At 36.8% G+C, this 19,836-nt stretch overlaps 1 long non-coding RNA gene and 3 other non-coding genes across 4 annotated transcripts; all 4 read right to left on the reverse strand.

Annotated features, from left to right (window-relative positions):
• Nucleotides 1–2,605: 2,605 nt before the first annotated feature.
• Nucleotides 2,606–2,677, reverse strand: LOC121494086. Its single transcript, XR_005988723.1, has one exon. It is a non-coding gene; the product is annotated as a small nucleolar RNA SNORD113/SNORD114 family (small nucleolar RNA).
• Nucleotides 2,678–5,215: 2,538 nt separating this feature from the next.
• LOC121494073 lies at nt 5,216–5,287 on the reverse strand. The gene has a single exon (XR_005988713.1). It is a non-coding gene; the product is annotated as a small nucleolar RNA SNORD113/SNORD114 family (small nucleolar RNA).
• Nucleotides 5,288–5,933: 646 nt separating this feature from the next.
• LOC121493567 lies at nt 5,934–17,168 on the reverse strand. Its single transcript, XR_005988507.1, has 4 exons — nt 17,094–17,168; nt 14,076–14,165; nt 10,242–10,320; nt 5,934–6,085 (listed from the first exon to the last, which is right to left on the reverse strand). It is a non-coding gene; the product is annotated as an uncharacterized LOC121493567 (long non-coding RNA).
• LOC121494078 lies at nt 7,342–7,413 on the reverse strand. The gene has a single exon (XR_005988718.1). It is a non-coding gene; the product is annotated as a small nucleolar RNA SNORD113/SNORD114 family (small nucleolar RNA).
• Nucleotides 17,169–19,836: the final 2,668 nt, after the last annotated feature.

Consider the following 19,836-nt stretch of genomic DNA (forward strand, 5'->3'; position numbering starts at 1 on the left):
ATACATATAAATCACAAAAGCTCAAAAATATTATCTTGAAAATTACTAAGATCTATGCATATGCTCATTTCCCACAGAACTAATGCATTAGATCTCTTTTTGCAATGGCCTTCGGAGTAGCACACATGTGCTTCCTGAATATTTTGAAGAGATGAATGTTAAAATCCACTGTCATGTAAATATCATGTATAAACATGTATGAAACACCTGCCTTTTGTTAGGAGTCATCAGTTGTGCACAATTGAATCAATCATAGTTATCTATGGTTCCTAATCTATCCCTGTCATAGGTAACGTACAGCATTCTTTAATGTTATACTTTCATGTAGCTCTTTATTAATTGAAATTCTTCAGTGAACACCCTTGAGGAAGTTCCCCTAACCAAGCACATAAACTTTGACTATTACCTCAGTATTTATGCTCCTTAACCACAGATCCAAATCTTCATCATTAGATTTCATTAAAGCAACTATTCTGTCTTAATTCTGAGAGAAAAATCAGGCTTTAAAAATAGTGGGAAAAAAATAATGACAAAAAACATAAATTTAGGTATGCTTAAAAGATATTAATTGTAGAGTTCTAGATTAAACATAAAACTTGCTTCTTTTCATTGACTCAAGAATATCACTACTGTTTATTTACTTAATCATTTAATTTTAAATAATATAATGAACACCGTGAAATCTACCACTCAACCCACAAGGGATAACTACGATAATTATAAACATGCCCACGGACTTCACATAGGTAAAATCTACATTGTCCTTTTCAAAGGATCTCCCTTGTACTGACTGGATAAATTTATTTTTTAAAATAAATTAATTTTATTGGTGTTCAATTTACCAACATACAGAAAAACACCCAGTGCTCATCCCGTCAAGTGTCCCCCTCAGTGCCCATCACCCATTACCCCACACCCTCCGCCCTCCTCCCCTTCCACCACCCCTAATTCGTTTCCCAGAGTTAGGAGTCCTTATGTTCTGTCTCCCTTCCTGATATTTCCCACACATTTCTTCTCCCTTCCCTTATATTCCTTTTCACTATTATTTATATTCCCCAAATGAATGAGAACATACACTGTTTGTCCTTCTCCGATTGACTTACTGCACTCAGCATAATACCCTCCAGTTCCATCCACGTCGAAGCAAATGGTGGGTATTTGTCATTTCTAATGGCTGAGGAATATTCCATTGTATACATAAACCACAGCTTCTTTAGACTGGATAAATTTAAATCCTTGTTTCACAGCATATTTTAACAATGGTCTATGGTTGACTCTACATAATGTATTCATTCATTCATTCATTCAATTACTCATGGAATAATTTTACCTGTTGTTCATTATATAAAGAAAAGGCAGGAGCACCTGGGTGGCTCAGTCAGTCAAACATCTGACTCTTGATTTCAGTTCAAGTCATGATCTCAGGGTTCTGAGATGGAGCCCCAAGTCAGGCTCCTCGCTCAGCAGGGAGTTTGCTTGAGGATTTCTCTCTCCCTCTCCCTCTTCCCCTCCCCACACTCACTCTCCTGAGCTCTCTCTCTAAAATAAATGAATAAATCGAAAGAAAAAGAAAGAAAGAAAGAAAGAAAGAAAGAAAGAAAGAAAGAAGAAAGAAGAAAGAAAGAGAAGAAAGAAAGAAAAAGAAAGAAAGAAGAAAGAAAAAGAAAAGAAAAGAAAGAAAAGAAGAGAAAGAAAAGAAGAGAAAAGAAAAGGCAAAGGTGGTAGCTTCACTGTTTCACTTATGGTGAGCACAGCATAACATATAGAGTTGTCAAATCACTATGATGTACATCTGAAACTAATGTAACACTATGTGTTAACTATACTTTGACTTAAAAAACAAGAAAAAAAAAGAAAAAGTGAAATGGTAAAATAGGCAGCACCTCAGAAAGGAAATAACTACTACATGTATCTGTGTACATTATACAAAGCAGGAAAAGCCTAGCTTTTTTTAAATATGCATAGAGTAGTGTAAAACAGGATAATCATCATCCTTATTCCATAATAAGGGCCCTCACTGGTGTATGATTTTCACCTTTTAAATAAAATATGAATCCATTCATACGCTTACAATAACATATAATGTGTCATTATTATAATTATAACTCACTGGAAAAAACTTTGAATAATATTAACATGTGATCATATGCTCACAGTAAACCATCTTGTTACAGGATCTATTCTCATCACTGGTCTGTAACCTCCTTTTTCAATTAGAGCCTTATTATTTACTTATGCAAACATTTTTCCCTTTTCTTAATAGAATAAACCATCAGCAACCCACCATCAATTCATAATCACAACATTCAATCTTGGGCATACCTTTCTATCTGCTCCCTGCTGAACACAGTAAAACTTTGACCTACTTATTTTTCTAGACCTCACTACTTCAGAAAGGTCTCAAAACATACTCTCATAATTGAACGAGGTGTGGCTTTCCTTGTCATCATTCACCCTTTCATTTCTCTCTTTAATCAGGCCTTATTTCATTTGTGAATAAAAACATCCCACACCCAAGGAACACAAAGCCTAGGAAAAGGATCCTGAATATTCCCTTCTTCCTTCACAAGTACATTCACCACAGAGGAACTCTTCCTCTTCTTGGAATGACCTCAGACCTACAGAGCTTCATCAAAATCTTTAATTCAGACACCCCAGGGTACTCATCACTGATCCAAACTTGGCAATTTTTTTAAAGATTTTATTTATTTATGAGACAAGGAGAGAGCACGAGCAGAGGGAGGGGCAGAGGGAGAGGGAGAAGCAGACTCCCCACTGAGCCGGAGTGGGGGGGGGTCCTCCATCCCACGACCCTGATATCATGACCTGAGCCAAAAGCTAATGTTTAACTGACTGAGCCACCCAGGCACCCCTAAACATGGCTTTTTTTGGTCTTCATTCATATCTTTCTGCATCATTTTTACATGCACAAATTTTAACAATACAGTCAATAGCCACGAATCACAAATGCCAAGAATGAGATGTATGATTCTTACTAACGTTAGCCTATCCTCACTTGTCCCACAAAGCTAATACATTTGATGTCTTTATTCAGTGCACCTCTGGTTGCACATGGGGATTGACAGTGAGCTTCATATCAACATCACATTGATACAGGTTTTTGTTTGTCTCCTTACAAGTCCACATTGCAAAGATGGTAAAATGAACAACTGTCAACCCTCCTCTTCCCTAAAATAATGTAATTTTCTCCCATCGTCCTATGTTCTCCTCCCTCAGCAAGTAAATGACCTTGATCTTTATCAACGAAGGGATATATACTTCTAAATATACTCTGGTGCCAAACTAAAATGACATATTATTAGGTGGCCTTGAAAATGACTAATCTAAAAAAAAGAAAATGACTAATCTATGAACCTTGATTCATAACATATTTATACTCTTGGTCATTGCTTGATGTTCTTTGATTTTATATATATGTATATCTATCTATTTATCAAGCCAGTTTTTTAAAAAAAAATTTCTTGGAAATTCATGAACAATCTCCTCAGAGAACAGGAACTTTGATAGCTATTTATATTGGTCTCTGTGCTCTTTGCCCACAGAGGCAACAAGTAAGATCTTTACCATTAGAGAATTATTAAGCTGGCTTTGGTGTGTTCTTGCTTTAAGTGAAAAAGCCAATTCTAAACAGTCTCTATTAAATGTGTCTAAGTGGACGTGAGTTTTACATTGCCTGATTAATAATAAAGCTGGATTGTATCACATTCCCAGTGTTGGCACAAAAACCGTACTCCTTTTTATCAGTTCATTTTATTTTTAATTTTTGGCAATGTAGTAAACATCATGGAATCTGAGGCTTGACTCAAGAAAAAGGCTTGTAACCATTATATTCCCTACTCTTGATAGCCTAGTAATTATTTTCCTGAACTTTACTCGTGAAGAATTGTATGGATTTAGAACCTGGCATCATGGCACATTCTCAACAGTCTTAGTTTTATCACTTATTTATCTAATTACCAATGGAATAATGTGCTCATATATTTCTTTCTCTAAAAGCATACATAATATATGAAAATTCATGTTTCACAGCATTATACACATATAATGTAAATAGATAATATGGTAAAATTATGTATATGCATATATAATACTAAACTTTCCAACTGAAACCCAGAACTGAAATACCATCATCACATAAAACTGTTTCTATGTCCTTAACCCAAGTAGGAAGAAACTAGATCTCATCTTTTTTATATGGCCATCAGTAGGGTAGATTAAGATTGCTTGTTAATGCTCCATATTGTCCATAATTTTACCTCTTTCAAGTAATCATTTGGAATGATCATATTGGGGCACCTGGGTGGACCAGTTGGTTAAGTGTCCAACTCTTTATTTCAGCTCAGGTCATGATCTCAGGGTCATGAGATGGAGCCCTGCATCGGGTTCCACACTGGGTGTGAAGCCTGCTTAAGATGCTCTCTCTCCCTCTCCCTCCACCCTCTCCTTCTCTAAAAAAATAAAATAAAATAAACTGATCATATTCACTCACTCAATAACTTATAATAATATATAATTACTTGAGATTCTATAGACCCTATACTTGAACACCTAGACATACTATCAACTGCCCACACACTCACTGCCCACAGAAATAACTGTCTCTTTTCAGTTTGTGCTCTCAAATAAAATTCAGGGAACACAATTAGATTAATCATGACTGGTGTCACATAGCATCTCCTCAACACTGACTCGTTCTTGCTTCTTTTCAATTAGAGTTATGTAATCATTGGTTTATATAAACATTTTTTTCCTTCTTCTTAACAAAACTAACAACCAGCAAATTCCCAGCAATGAGACTGTGGACATGCACATGTTGATACATCTGTGTGTGCTCCTCTGTGTCTGGACTTCCTATGTGCTCTCAAGGGGACAACAGCTTTAACCTATATATAGGTAATATATATTCAATATATATTATATTGAAATTCAATGTTAAACAAATATGTTACTTGTTTCATGACAAGTTCTCGTAAGTGATTACATGTGATCTTCTTTGTCTTCATTCACTTACACATTCATTTATTCATGCATTCACTGATTCACTTACACAATACAATCTATACACAAAATCACTAAGACCCAAGAACCAGATCACCAATGGGCTTGAACTCTATTCCCTTAGAGAAAAGGACTAGGTCTCTTTTATTGTTTTTTCAATTTCAGTTCCTGTATAGTTAACATACAGTGTTATTATATGGACCTCAGAGTTAAGGGTTTAATCAAAATTCTTGATTCATATACCCCAGAACTACTCATCATTGATCCAAGCTCAACATTCTTTTACTTCGTTTATTTATGTATACATTGTGTATTGGTTGTTTATGCATTACTTATTGATTACTTCATTCATGACTTCACTGATATAAAAAAAGTACTTCCTATGAATCACAAAAATCTAGGAACAAGATCTCTGACTATTGCAGGGAGCTGTTTATAGGCTTATTTCCCACAGAGCTAGTAAATGAGATCTCTTTTTAATTGGACCTCAGTGTTGCACGTATGGATTAATCAATAAACTTGCTTCATACCCATCCCATGTGTTTCACTGCACTCTGCTTGCTCATCTTTCATTTAATTTCTTCATATTTTAAAAATAGTACACTGACCCTGCCTTCGACTTTCTCCACAACTAGAAGGCTGGCAATACTTTCTATCTTCCCAGGTGCTCCTTCCTCAAAGATTTAACTATCTAGATAGCTATCAACAGAGAATGTTCTTAGGATGTGGTGCAGAAATAAAATGGAATATTAAGCATCCCTGAAAATGGATGAAAACCCTCAAATTTTGTTCCCAATGGATCTCAATTAGACTAAAATGAACTAATCTTAATCCGCGGTTCATTACACACTCCCAGCTGTGGTTTGTGCACAGCGTGTTTGGTTTCACTTATGTTTACAGTGGCCATTCTTCCTTTGAAAACAATCCCATGGACCACATGAATTACTTTCAAATCAAGAACACAAACTCTGTCACTTACATGAGTCACTTTGGTCCTTATCTATAGAAGGGACAGTCAATATCTTCCTCTTGAGATAATGAAGAAATCAGACTGGGTACATTGAAACTGTGGAGTAAGAAGCAGATTTTAGAAAACTGAAGAAGCAGTATAGATTTAAATTTTTTTAAAGACACTTTAATCCTACTGTACTAGATTTATCATAAATCTCGTTTTTAATTACATTCCCATTCTTAGCCCACAAATGGCCACCTTTTGCCTTACTGAATTCTTTAATTATCAATATATGTACTAGAAGGATAACTGCTAAATCTATATCCTAGTAGAAGAATTAAGAACAATGCCTATTCCAAATTCTGTCTATTAAACCCTAGCCACACAGGTCCAAGCCTGGATTGTCTTTTGTATGGGTCTTCCTTGATTAGAATTTGGTAAATTTACATCTTCAATTCTTGACATAGTCTCATCAATGATCCATGCTTGACTGTATTTTATAATTTATTTATTTATTTATTTTGGGTTTATTTGCTTATGAAATAATTTGTTTGAATTTTCTCTTCTTTTCAAAAAAGCAAAATACTATTACAAGTAATTGCCTCTACACCCTTTACCCAAAGTGGGCAGAGCACCAAACCAACCCCCTTTACTTATATGGACATCTGAATGACAGCAAAAGATTAATAATGAACTTCTTCTAATGACATATTTATCCTCATAATATGTTTGCCCTCTTTTAAATAATCTCTTCCTTCTTTCATTCATAATAATATCAATATTTGTGAAACTACATACCTAGACATACCTAAATAATACTAATATCTTCCGATAAACTCAAATACCCAGAGAAAAACAGTTAGATGTGTTTTTTAAAAATGATACTGATTTAGAATAACTAACCTAATCACAACTCCTCTCATGTAATACATTAACATTGGGCCATGCTTGGTCTTCTTTAATTAAGTAGTTCTGTAATCAATATTTATTATGTTTCCTTTTTCTCCCTTTTCTTAATAAAATTAACAACCACGAATCCAGAAGTAATACCCATGGTCACAGACATCTGCCTACATGTTTCTGATAAAACACAGTAAAAGCCTTGCACTCTTCACTTACTGGAACTCAGCTCCTCAGAAGTATTTTAATAATAATGTATTTCTCATTAAACACACTCATAATTGGCAAATTGCCCTCATTGCCCTCATTGTATTTGTGGATATATTTCTTTCTTTACTCACACTGATTCACTAGTACATGTGAATAAAAGTACCTAAAATGTACCAAAGCCACAAGCAAGGCATTTGTATTCCTAACTTCTGCCAAAATTCATGTTCCACCAAGACAAGAAATTAGGTTTGTTTTTCATGATAGACCTCAGAGTTATAGGGTTTAATCAAAATCCTTGGTTCAGACACCCCAGGGTACTCATCATTGGTCCAGGCTTGGGACTTTTCAATTTATTCATTTATACATTTGTTCATTCATTGACTAAAAATTATTCAATCATATTCATGAATCACAATAAAGCAAGAATAAGATATAAGAATATCACTAACTTCTGTCTTTTGTATAATTTCTCCTAGAACTAATACACTACAGTGACTCACAGTTGTGTATACAGATCCATCATTCTTCATGCAAACTCATACTTATCATAACCATGTGTAGCATTCTTTCTTTAATTTGGTCAAATTTTAAACATATAATGAAGAAAATCCAGGAACCAACGGTTCACCAACAATCTTTACTTGTGTTCTCTATCATCATGTTAGACATTCAAATCTTTTTCAGTGGTGGAATGTGTAAATCAAGAATGATGGAATATAAAATGAAATATTAAACAAAGGTAAAATGAATGAAGCATCCTCTTTCACTTTTTAAAAAGGACCTTGTTTGTTCGAAGATTAAGCTAAAATTTTGTTTCATATTCATTTACCAGTGCTCATTCCTGAGCCTCTTTATGTATTTATCTTTTTTTTATTTATTATTTAATTTGATAGTCATGGATTAACTAGTGATTTAACTATCTTATAGATATGGAAAATTAACAAGAGTCTACCAGCAGCCTAACGTGAAATAATATAACACGAATCTATCTATGAACCTGAAACAACTAGGTTGGAGCCTAGACTTTGTTTTTTTTTTACATGGGTATTAACAACAAAGACTGAATTTATCCTAACTCTTGCTTTATGAGTTATGCCCATCACTGGTCTATGATTTGCTTTCTTTTCATTAATTGATTGTGATGTAAATGTATTCATCCATTCCCTTAGAATCCCTAGCTTGGAATCTGAAGAAACTGACCAAAAACTCTCAATAAAACTAGTACCTGTCAACTTGTTCATTACCTCCAGAGGTAACCAACTTTGCTATTTTTTAATGCACTCAATAAATAAACTAGGTTAATTATAATTCTTATATAATCTCAACATTGGTATTCTTCAATTTTCTTATTTATTTCTACTTTATTTCTCATCTTCCCCTTTTTAGAAATGGGTATCAGTGCTTTATTTTTTTAATGAACTTCAGTGTTTCAAAAACATATCGAGTGTATATCACTCATCATTAGTCCATACTTGGCCTCTTTTCTTTTCATTCATTTATACATTTGGTTAATGATTTGCTCATTGAGTTGCTTAGGCAATAATAACCTAATCAATACCTGTGAGCCTCAAAAGTCTATGAGTAAGACTGCAATCTTTCTAATCCCAGATGACAAGCTCATTTCCCATAAAAGTGAGACCTGATATTTTTTGCAGTAGATTTCAGTGGTGCCCATCTGGATTAACCAACACCTTTGCTCACAATGTTATCTCTCACTCTATGCTTACCATGCTTGATTCTCTTCTAGTTAGTTAGTTAATCAGCTACTTGTTCACATAGGTCATTTTCTTTAAAAACAAAAACTAGCAACACATCAACAACCCAATACAACACCACTGATTACCACACATATCTGTTCATATGCTCATTAACCATAGAGATTAACCACTTTACATCATTTTTATGGACTTTGGTGCTTCACAAAAAATATTTAAAATATTTCTCAATTCAATATACACATTAATATTTAATGTGTGCTTTTTCCTATTTTTCTCTTTCGCTACTCATTTTTCATCGATCCATTAATTGACTAATAATAAAACAATCAGGACAGCCCAGGTGGCTCAGCAGTTTAGCGCCGCCTTCAGCCCAGGGCGTGATCCTGGAGACCCAGGATCGATTCCCGCATCAGGCTTCCTGCATGGAGCCTGCTTCTCCCTCTGCCTGTGTCTCTGCCTCTCTCTGTCTCTGTGTCTCTCATGAATAAATAAGATAGTTAAAAATAATAATAATAATAATAAAACAATCAATATCCATGGGTCATAAAAACATAAAGGAAAAGATCCCTGAATATTTTCACCACTGGTGCATAGTAGTGCTGGCCAGTAGACATAGTGCAAGCCATCCATAAACTTTTCAGTTTTCTAGAATCTACATTTTAGAAAATTAAAAAGAAACAGGTAAAACCAATTGTAATTGTATATTTTATATAATCCAAAGTGGTTTAACCTAAAATACTATCATTTCAACATGTCATCTATATAAATATATTTCAATGAAATATTCTATTTTTTGGAGTGGGTCTTCTAAATTTGGTGTGTATTCTCAAAATAGATCACATCTTAATTCACACTAGCCACATCTAGTGCTCAGTCACCAGCTGTGGCTAGTGGTCACTCTATTGGGCAGCATATGTGCACAAGCTAATTTCCCACAGAAATAATACACTATCTATCTCTCTATAATGATCAAAAACAGACTAAGTCTATCAAACTCTTGATACATATCAATCCCACACTCATTACCAGCCTGTTCATAGCCCTCTTTTTTTTAATTTGTTTGTTTTTCAAATATAAAACAATGAACTATTATGAATTCCCCATCATCCAGAATAGAATACTGATAGTGTCTGTCCATCTCTCCATGGGCCACCCTCTTGACTAGTTAACAGCATAGAGCTTTTGTACCAATGAGAAAATGTTTAAATCAGCAGTGAACAATAAAATGCCAATAACACAAGTAAAGGTTTGGTATATTTTTAGAACTAAGTTGTATTGAATTGGGTTCATTGTAAGCTTTGGTTCATACCACACTCATCATTGGTTTATGCACAGCCTCCTGTGATATTACCAATATATGAGGCTATTTGTTTCTTTTAAGTAATACAGTTAACATACATGAGCAAACCACCCCAACCAAGAACAAGAACTTTGTCACTTACGTTAGCCTCCATTCTCCTTACCCACAGAAGCAAGTTGCTTATCTGTTACAGATGGCTATTCAGCTCTAGTGCATTCTTTCTGTAGAAAAAAAATCAGGTATAAGAAAAATGAAAGCTATTAAGATTTAAAATTCTTTTAAATGAATGTTAGTTGTGAAATACCAGAGTAACTATAATCCTTGGCTTCGGGGAAGTGTGCAAGTGGTTCCAACACAGTATGTTCACCATGTGAGAACAGATAATCTATCTCTAGAAGTTTCTGCATAAGGAAGAGTCTCATTCAAACCAGAAGTGAATCATAATGGCCTAGACTTTGAACTAAAGCACTGGCTTTATGGACTTTTGTTCCAAAGAAAGAATAACTGTACTTTATGTATGACATGAAGTCCACATACTCTCACCAGTTGGGAGAAATGTGGTAGGTTATGTCATTTTTCAGCAAATGTTCCTTTTCCCTTCCTTAAAGTCCATGGGAGGAATACCTTCCCTACACCATTGATGCTGCGCTTGGTCATAAGACTTGCATTGCCCAGTGCAACATAAGTGGATGTGGCTTAAAGCCTCTCCCAGAGGAGGCTTTCAGTGTGCTTGGGTGGTTTTGCTTGGCCCCTGGAGCTTCAAGCTTTCACTATAAGAAGAGGATGTCCCAGACACTACAACTCCTATATCTAGGGACCTTGAATAACAAGGCAAGTGAGGCAGATGTGAACCCAACCCACAGCCTGGAGTGTAACTGCCGCAAGAGACCCACAGACTTATATATGAGAAATAAATATTGTTGTCATTATTCTTCTATAAGCCACTGAAATTGTGGATTACTTGTTATGTAGCACTGTCACAGCAATGACTAACTCATATATTTCTTTCCTTTTATTTTTAGGAATTTTTTCATTTACTGATTTTCTATAATATAATCAATGAAATCACCATGAAGTCACCATCAAATGCACCAAGAAAACTAATTTGTATGTATATATACATTACATATATAATTGTATGTATTTATTACATATAATTAACACTATTTGTTATATTTTATCATATATGATCACATATGTATACATGAATGTCATATGTGGATATAAATTATAATTAGAACAATAGATAAATAATCTTTGAAATCCTTATCCATAAATAAAGACCTTTATATGATGAACTTGTATCACCTTATATAAATATTTGGTTCATGATACACTTTCATCATCAGTCCATACTTACTCTTTATGCATATTGACAATTAGTTACATCTGTCTCTATGCTCCTCAGTGACAAATGGAGAAGAGACCTTTTATTAATGGACCACAGTTGTGGTGACTTGTATGAATCACAAAAACTTTGGTCCATGCCACATTATCATCTTTGTACCATGCATGGACTATTATTTTTATTCATTTTTAAATTAAATAATATAATAATGTAATGAATATTGACAAAACCACTATTCAGCCATCTAACTATCACTTGGACAATAGATTTTTAATCCTTTCCTACCAAGATGCAAAGATCTTCATTCAATGTTAGAGAAATGTTCACATAAACTGTGGAACACACACACCAGGTAATATAAACAGTTTATAAAAATAAACGAATAAGCCTATGTCTTTTTTCCATAACTTAAGACTTTTATGCCTGTGAATCTCAGTTGCACAGAACTGGATTAATTAAAATTTTTGTTTCATGAGGCACTCTCATCTCTGGCCCCATAACTAATCCTCTTTTATTAATTTATGTATTATTAATTTATGTGTTTATTCTTTTTAATATTCAAGAAATTCCCATTACCCAACTCCTCAACACAGCTAATAGAGTAGCCATGAGTCACCTATGACTATTTAAATTAATAAAAATTTAAGATTCAGTTCCTCATACACACTAACTACATTTCACAGGCTCAAAGTCAAATGTAGCTAGTGGCTACCATATTGGACAGAACAAATTATATAAAACACATCTGTCACTGCAGAAAATTCTATTGGGCAATGCTAATAAATACTCTTTATCTTTAAGGAATAGTCTAGAACTTTTTCTCATGAAATTAAACCGCATTAATCATTGTTCTTGATCATTGGTCTATGCTGATTCTCTCTCGTTTGATTTGGTCATTTCTAAAGAAGTTTTAATGAATCCCATAAATTCAATCTCTTACTCCACAGGTAGAACACTGACATTATCTTTTATCGACCTTGGTGCTCCTTGCTCAGAGTTAGCATCTTAGATCTTTATCCATGGAGAATTGTTTAAATAAACTATGTGTGTGTGTGTGTTTATATATACATATACAGTGAAACAAAAAGTAGTTGGTAAAAGGAATGAAACAGACTAGATTATTTTGATAGAGGTCAAAAGCACAGAACTGAATTAACTGCAATCCCTGGGTCCTTCTTATCCCCAGTCTGTGTTTTGGCCTTTCATGTATTTTATGTATGTATGTAATTATTTATTTGTTTTTAGCATTAAAATCAACATCCAACACACCATCATGCAAAAACAAGAATAGTGACTACTCCTTAACCAAATGTTTTTTTAAAAGGATCTTAGATGTACACAATTAGAATAATCTTAGTCCTGGGATCATGAGATATTATCATCATAGGCCCAAGTTTGCCATCTCTTATTTTATTCCTCAATTTATACATTCATTCATTTATTTAGTTATGAACACTCTTGAATAACTTCCCTGCCAACGATTTAAGAACATCAATAATTACTTACATTTTCTTTACGTACCTTATCCATCCAAATAAGTTTCAACATCCTCACAAATATTGCATGATTAAATGCAGTATGGTGTGTCCATTTTGTGCAAGAGAAAGCAACTATTTAAAAACTGAACACCCTGGATCGTTTTCAATGGCTTTCACTTGTGTAGAATTAAAATAGCGAGCCTTCGCTTATAAAATATTACCCTCATTGGTCTACACCTGGCCCTTTTTCATTTTATTTATCCTTTTCAAAACATCATAAAAAATTACCTGTGAATCTTACCCAATAAATAGAAAACTACCAATATCCATGTCTCTGTGAGCATCACTTTTGCCAAGTTAACATCCAAATTTATCAATGCAGAAGTGTCTATATAAGCCATAGTGTATAGATTAATATAAATGCTATAAATAAATTTTATAAATAAAATTGCATATATTTTTTGTTTTAATGTCCTTCAAATTTGCAGGATTGGGTAATCATAAATCACAAATCTTGTCTTCATTAGTCCATGCTTAACCTTTTTTTATTTATGTACACATTCATTTATTTTTCATAAATCAATAAACACACATGACCTCACCACTCAACCTAAGAATAAGAAAAAGTAACAATTATATTTTTATGTAGAGATATGCATGTTATACACATATATATACATGTATACAATTAACATACATGAATATAATTGTTTCTTTTTATTTTCTCATCTCCTACACGGAGAGCAATCTAGTTATATTATTTTTTTAAAGATTTATTTATTTATTTATGATAGCCATAGAGAGAGAGAGAGAGAGAGAGAGAGAGAGGCAGAGACACAGGAGGAGGGAGAAGCAGGCTCCATGCTGGGAGCCCCATCTGGGACTCAATCCTGGGACTCCAGGATCGCGCCCTGGGCCAAAGGCAGGTGCTAAACCACTGAGCCACCCAGGGATCCCTATATTATTTTTTAACTTGGTGACAGTTATGCCAAATGAGAGTCATCACCTTGGTTCATGGCACAGTCTCCTCATTGGTCTTTGCTTGACCATCTTTGATCTTATTTGTGCCTGTTCATGCTTAATAATGCATACACACACACCCATCAGCCAACCACCCAACCTTAGAACAGTAACACCAACCATCACTCACGTTGGTTGGTCCATGGCTCATTTCCCACAGAGGTCACAGCCAAGATCTTCATCAACAGAGTGTCATTAGACCCACTCTGGGGCCTCCATTCTGTGGAACACAAGGCAGGTATTAAAAAGGATGAAACAACCCAGGTATTTTTTAACAGCCGTTGGATGAACAGCACAAGACTAATCACAATTTCATTCATGACACGATTTCACCATTGGCCTAAGCATAGCTCTCATTGTACATATTTTTTCACTTAATAATCTTATAATAAACGTGGGTGACCTAATCAAAAACAAGAGTAAGAGTAACAGCCATTACAAGCATCTGTCTCTATGCTTCTTACCCACAAAGGAACCAGCCCAGATCTTCTTCCTAATGGACTCAGATATGCAGAGTTGAGGTAATAACAATCTTTGATTCCAGGTATAATTGCATCATTGTTTCCTAACATCTCCCTTTTACTGTTTTTACTTAATTTTTTAAAGGTAATAAACACATCAGGTCAGCACTAACACAGAACAAAGGTATCAATCAGCACTTATATTAGTATTTATATACCAATGCTTCTTTTCCACAGAGGTAAGAGCTTTATTTTCTTTTATGGTCTTAAACGGTCCACAATTGTACATAAGTGCATTAATCTTAATCCATAATTCATAAAATATTGTCTCTGGTGGTTCATGATCAGCCCTCTTTCATTCTTTCATTTATTTTATTTACTCGTCTAATTCATATTTAACTACACAGCAAATACACTCGAATCCACCATTCAGCCCAAGACCAATGACTGTTTTATATAACTGTTGATATGCTTTCACCCACCATCCTAACACCCTTGAATTCTTTGGGCTTTGTTTCTGTTTTATTTTGTTTTTTAATAACTACAGTTGGATACAACACATTACTCATAACCCTTGTTTAAAAACACAACCTCATCACCGGTCCATGCTTAGACCTCTTTAATTTTATTTATGCATTTATTCATTTTTAACTATTCAGTAAAACCCATTAAGCCCCACCTACACTCCTCTACAGCTCCTTTCCCCACAAAGATCTTTCATCTCCTGCGAAAAACCCCAGGTGTGCCCATTCTATGGAACACAAAGCCCCATTAAAAGGAAGAAAATAGCCTAGACCTTTTTTTGTTTGTTAATGTCAGGTTAGCAGACCTGAATTAATCATAATCTTTTGTCCAGAACGCATTCTCCCAATTGCTGTACTCAAGGCCTTTATTACATTATTTCTTTATCCTTTATTATTTTTAATAATAAAATTAATAACCACAAACCACTCTGATCTCTTTTTAGCCCTCGGTTGTGGAGAATTAACCACGATCCTTGGTTCAGGGTTGCTTCTGGCCATTGCCCCAGGGTTGCCCCTCTCTTATTTTACTGATTCTTAGAAACTATACAATAACCGTGCGTGACACCCGCCTACCTCCATTTCCCCCGCTCTCAGCCCTTTGCTGCCCTCTGATTTAAATGGTCACTCCCCAATCTCCACAGTACCCTCCCCTGCCCCTATTATATATATATATATATATAAGTTTGATCACATATATGTATTCTCTTTTTTTTTTTACATATATGTATTCTTTACAAATATTTTCCATGGGCCCCTGGCCTTACAAATATTTTCCATGGGCCCCTGGCTTGCAGGACCTCTGTAGGGCTCTGTCAAAGGAGAGAATGAATCCATGGCTGAGTGAAGAGAACACCCACCAGGGGATAGTAGAAGGACTCAAACCAAGATCTTTGAACTCCGTGTGCCATCTTTACTTCGCATGACTCCGTGCTCACAGTCAGAAGACACTGTCAGCAATGGCCAGCGCACAACTGCTCACACCACACTGCCTGCCTCTGAATCCAGCCTCAAGCCCTGAGAGCTGGACAACATCAGAAAAGTGAACTAACCTCTCTGTGCCTGGTTCCCCCCTCTGTAAGATAGTTGTAGCACTATGCCCTAAGCAGAATTATTCATTATTTTCCCACCAAAGGCAATCAGGTAAGCTCCCCCACCCCCACCCTGTCTCTGAGCCCCTCACCCAAATCTTTCTTCCCTCTGTAGCAGCGCCGGAGCTGTGGTGCTAGACAGACAGACAGACCAGGTTCCACCCCAGCAGGCACTCATGAGCTGTGTAACTGCAGAGACGTGACCTGGCCTCTCTGTCTTGTGCCCCGACTTGTGCGATTTGTAGACTGAGGACAGCAGCACCCTCGTGGGTCCAGCGTGAGGGCGCAGTGAACTACCGACAGTTCCTCAAGCAGCTCCCACCCTGAACCCCGCCACCCCCCACCGCGACCCCGACCCCCACCCACCCCCCACTGGCCACACAGCCCCCAATCTGATTAGAGAAACGAATTATCTCGACGCTCAGGCCAAGCCGAGGGTTTCGGGAAGGATGGGCCTCGGGCAGGAAATTGTTGGGATCTGTTCTTTTTTGGACACGGCATCAAAGCTTAAACAAGTGCCCTGGAAAATAGAAATCCAACTAAGGGATGCGCTTTAGAAAACTAAAATTCATTTCATGAAATGGGGCTGCCCTCTGGGGAGTCTATGCCAGGAGATTCTTGATGATCAAATCGTTTCCCAGAAACTACAAATGCCTCTACTCTGACCCTTACTGACAATATAGCCAGTTGCCTCCGTAGCCTCCCAGACTGGCCTGATAGGTGCCTGGCACACTGACCACAGTGCAACTCTTGAGACATGAAAAATTACAAATAAATTAAATTTTAAAGCAGACATACATTGTGTTTATGTGTGCATAATGCAAGAGATACACAACTGTATCTACTCAGGGACCTTCTTAAGGGAGTCATGGGAACACCATCAGGCTGGGACACCTAGGCTCCTGCCTTTGCCTTCAACACACTAAATGGCCTTGGGTGAGGCCCTACCCCCTCTCTGAGCCTCAGGTGGCAACAATCCACCAGTCTGTCCTCCCTCCCAGGTGGTGTGGAAGTGATAAGCATAAAGTTTAAATGCAAGTTCCCTTCAAGCATCAGAGGATCATTAATGTTGTACCTCCTGTACCCAGCACGTAGTGTTCACAGCATGCCTTAGCATACATTATCTTGTTTGATCCTCACAGCAGCCCTGCGAATTAGACATAATAATCATAATTAGCCAATATTGATTGAATGCATACTCGGCACCAGGCACCATGCTGCCTGCTTGGCATGCATTGACAGTCTGCTGGGGTGGGTACAATTCAACAGCATCTTGTTTCTTCTCCCCCTCCCCCCAAAAGTTCTGAGCACACATTTTGGGCCAGGCACTGGTCTAGGTGCTGGGATACAGCAATGAATAAAACAAATAAAATCTGAGAGCTAACATCCCTTGGGTGGAGACAGAACAGACTACTAAAAATAAATAGTGGTGTATGGACTATGAAGAAAATAATGGTGTAAGGACTATAAAGAAAAATAAAACAGGAGAAGGAGCGATAGCAAACAGCAATGAGAGAGCATCGCCAAGAAGGGGATATTTGAGCAGACATGATTAGTCCCATTTTACACAGGAGGAAACTGAACCTCAGAAAGGATAAGTGACTTACAAGTGGTCACACAGTAAGGAAGATGCTGAGCTCCAGAGTTTGTTTTACCCAGTTATCCCCATTCCCTCATTTTTGTGGCAGTTCTTGCTCTCTGATACCCCCACTGTCAGCCTATAAGGTGAGTGTGTGAACACGTGTATGGCTGAGTACGAGGGCTTGTCTGACCTCCTACACAGGCAGTCCCAGAAGCACAGGGCATCTCCAGGATATACTAACAGCCATAGATGAATAAATACACTGCCTTTCTTTTTTTTTTTAATTTTTATTTATTTATGATAGTCACACACACACAGAGAGAGAGAGAAAGGCAGAGACATAGGCAGAGGGAGAAGCAGGCTCCATGCACCGGGAGCCCGACGTGGGATTCGATCCCGGGTCTCCAGGATCGCGCCCTGGGCCAAAGGCAGGCGCCAAACCGCTGCGCCACCCAGGGATCCCCTACACTGCCTTTCTTAAAGAAGATGCAGTGGTGACAGTTCCTGCAGGACTTGCACAGATTCAGTGTCAGGTAATGCTGAATTCATAGCATGCTCCCAACGTCCAGCAAGTCAGCACGGAGGCTAACCCCATATCCTGCCATTTGGCTGGTAAGGCATCCAAACACACTCCTCCCCTAGTACCACCCCCATATGCAGCTACACATTGCCTAGGCTTAAGTTGCAAATATTATGCACAGAAATGAGAGGAGGTCACCCAGTCTTCCTGCCCTAAGTGAGAAAAGACTCAGTGGAACAATTCTTTGTTCCAACTAGCCACCCTCAAAAGAGCAAACAAAGAAATATCTCTAAAGTGACTATTTTCTCCCCCACCCCCAAAAAAACAGATATAGAAAGAAATTTGGTAAGAACATATATGATAATACTTGGGGAACTTGCCCACTGCTTCTAAAAGCCATGAAGTTGAATCAAGACAACTTAATTGTTCATCTTGCCCTTTACCTACTCAACTTCTTTTCAGCTTCCATTAAACTTCTCTATAATTCTCAATACTCCCAAGGAAATTCCTTTGGGGGGAGTTTCACCTATTCTAAGGCTTAATATTTCATTAGATGGATCGCGTCCATTTGGTATGTATAATTCTCATTTCCCTAACTAGAGCTAAAATCTTCTAGTCTTAAATCTAATATATGTGTTTCTATTTCAAGGACTCCCCCTCCAAAAGCAAACTCATACACCTCTCTGAGCACCTGTTCAGCTATCTATAAAACACGGATAATGATTTTTAAGCAGTCAGAGATATTAATACCATCTCAATAAAAATAGTTATGATGACAATTTTAATTTTAACTATAATAGAGTATTTATTGATGTTAACCATATGGGAAACATTGTTTTAAGCTCTAAATGTTTAATTCATTTAATCTTCAAGTGCCCATTAATAAGGTACTGTTGGTATCCCCATATTGCAACTGAGGAAACTGAGGCACAGAGATTAAATACTCACAAAACTAATAAAGGGCAGACTCGAGAATTAAACATGAGCATCTGGGATGTGTCTAACAGGACTTAGCCCATATGTAAGGCATCAAAATCTATCTGCTGAATTTGAGTCAGGCCTTCAGAAAGGCTTGCTGATTTGCCCTTCTGCCCTCTGTCTGACTCTCTCTCTCCTTGCCTTGTACTCCTTCAGGCCCTAGAGTAATTTTTACATCTACTTGCCTTAGTATTCAGTCATCATAGGAAATACCAAAAAATTTAACTTGATTAATTATACTGCAAGATGTCAATGGTATACTTGACCCTTATATGTATGATAGTCACAAATAGGACAAACTAGGGAAGGTGTTACTTGAGAAATAAATTTAGAGTCTGGGGGCCGAGGTCTAGCCCCCTGACAGATCAGGAGGGCGATACTAACATGGGTTAACCCCAAGGAGTGAATTTTTTTTCAGACACGGTCTTAGAGAAAAAAGAAATGGGAAGAGGGTATGTGTTTGGAAGAAAAAAGCAGACTAGAGTTCAAATCCTGGTTCTGTATTGTTCCCTATATGATTTGGGGCCAATCCCTTGGCATTCCTAAGCCTTAATTTTCTTTTATCTTAACTGAGGATGGTAGTTGCTATCATGGGGGGTCACTGTGATGATTCAAAGGAGATAAAATTATGCCAAGTGGCTACAAAAGGACTGAGCATGCGGTTGGGCTCAGGGCTTAGTCATCCAGGAGAGCCAGAGGAGGGAGGCTGCCTGCTGTTTCTCAGTGCAGTGTGAAAAC

Source organism: Vulpes lagopus, chromosome 6, assembly GCF_018345385.1.
Source record: "Vulpes lagopus strain Blue_001 chromosome 6, ASM1834538v1, whole genome shotgun sequence".
Lineage (NCBI taxonomy): Eukaryota > Metazoa > Chordata > Mammalia > Carnivora > Canidae > Vulpes > Vulpes lagopus.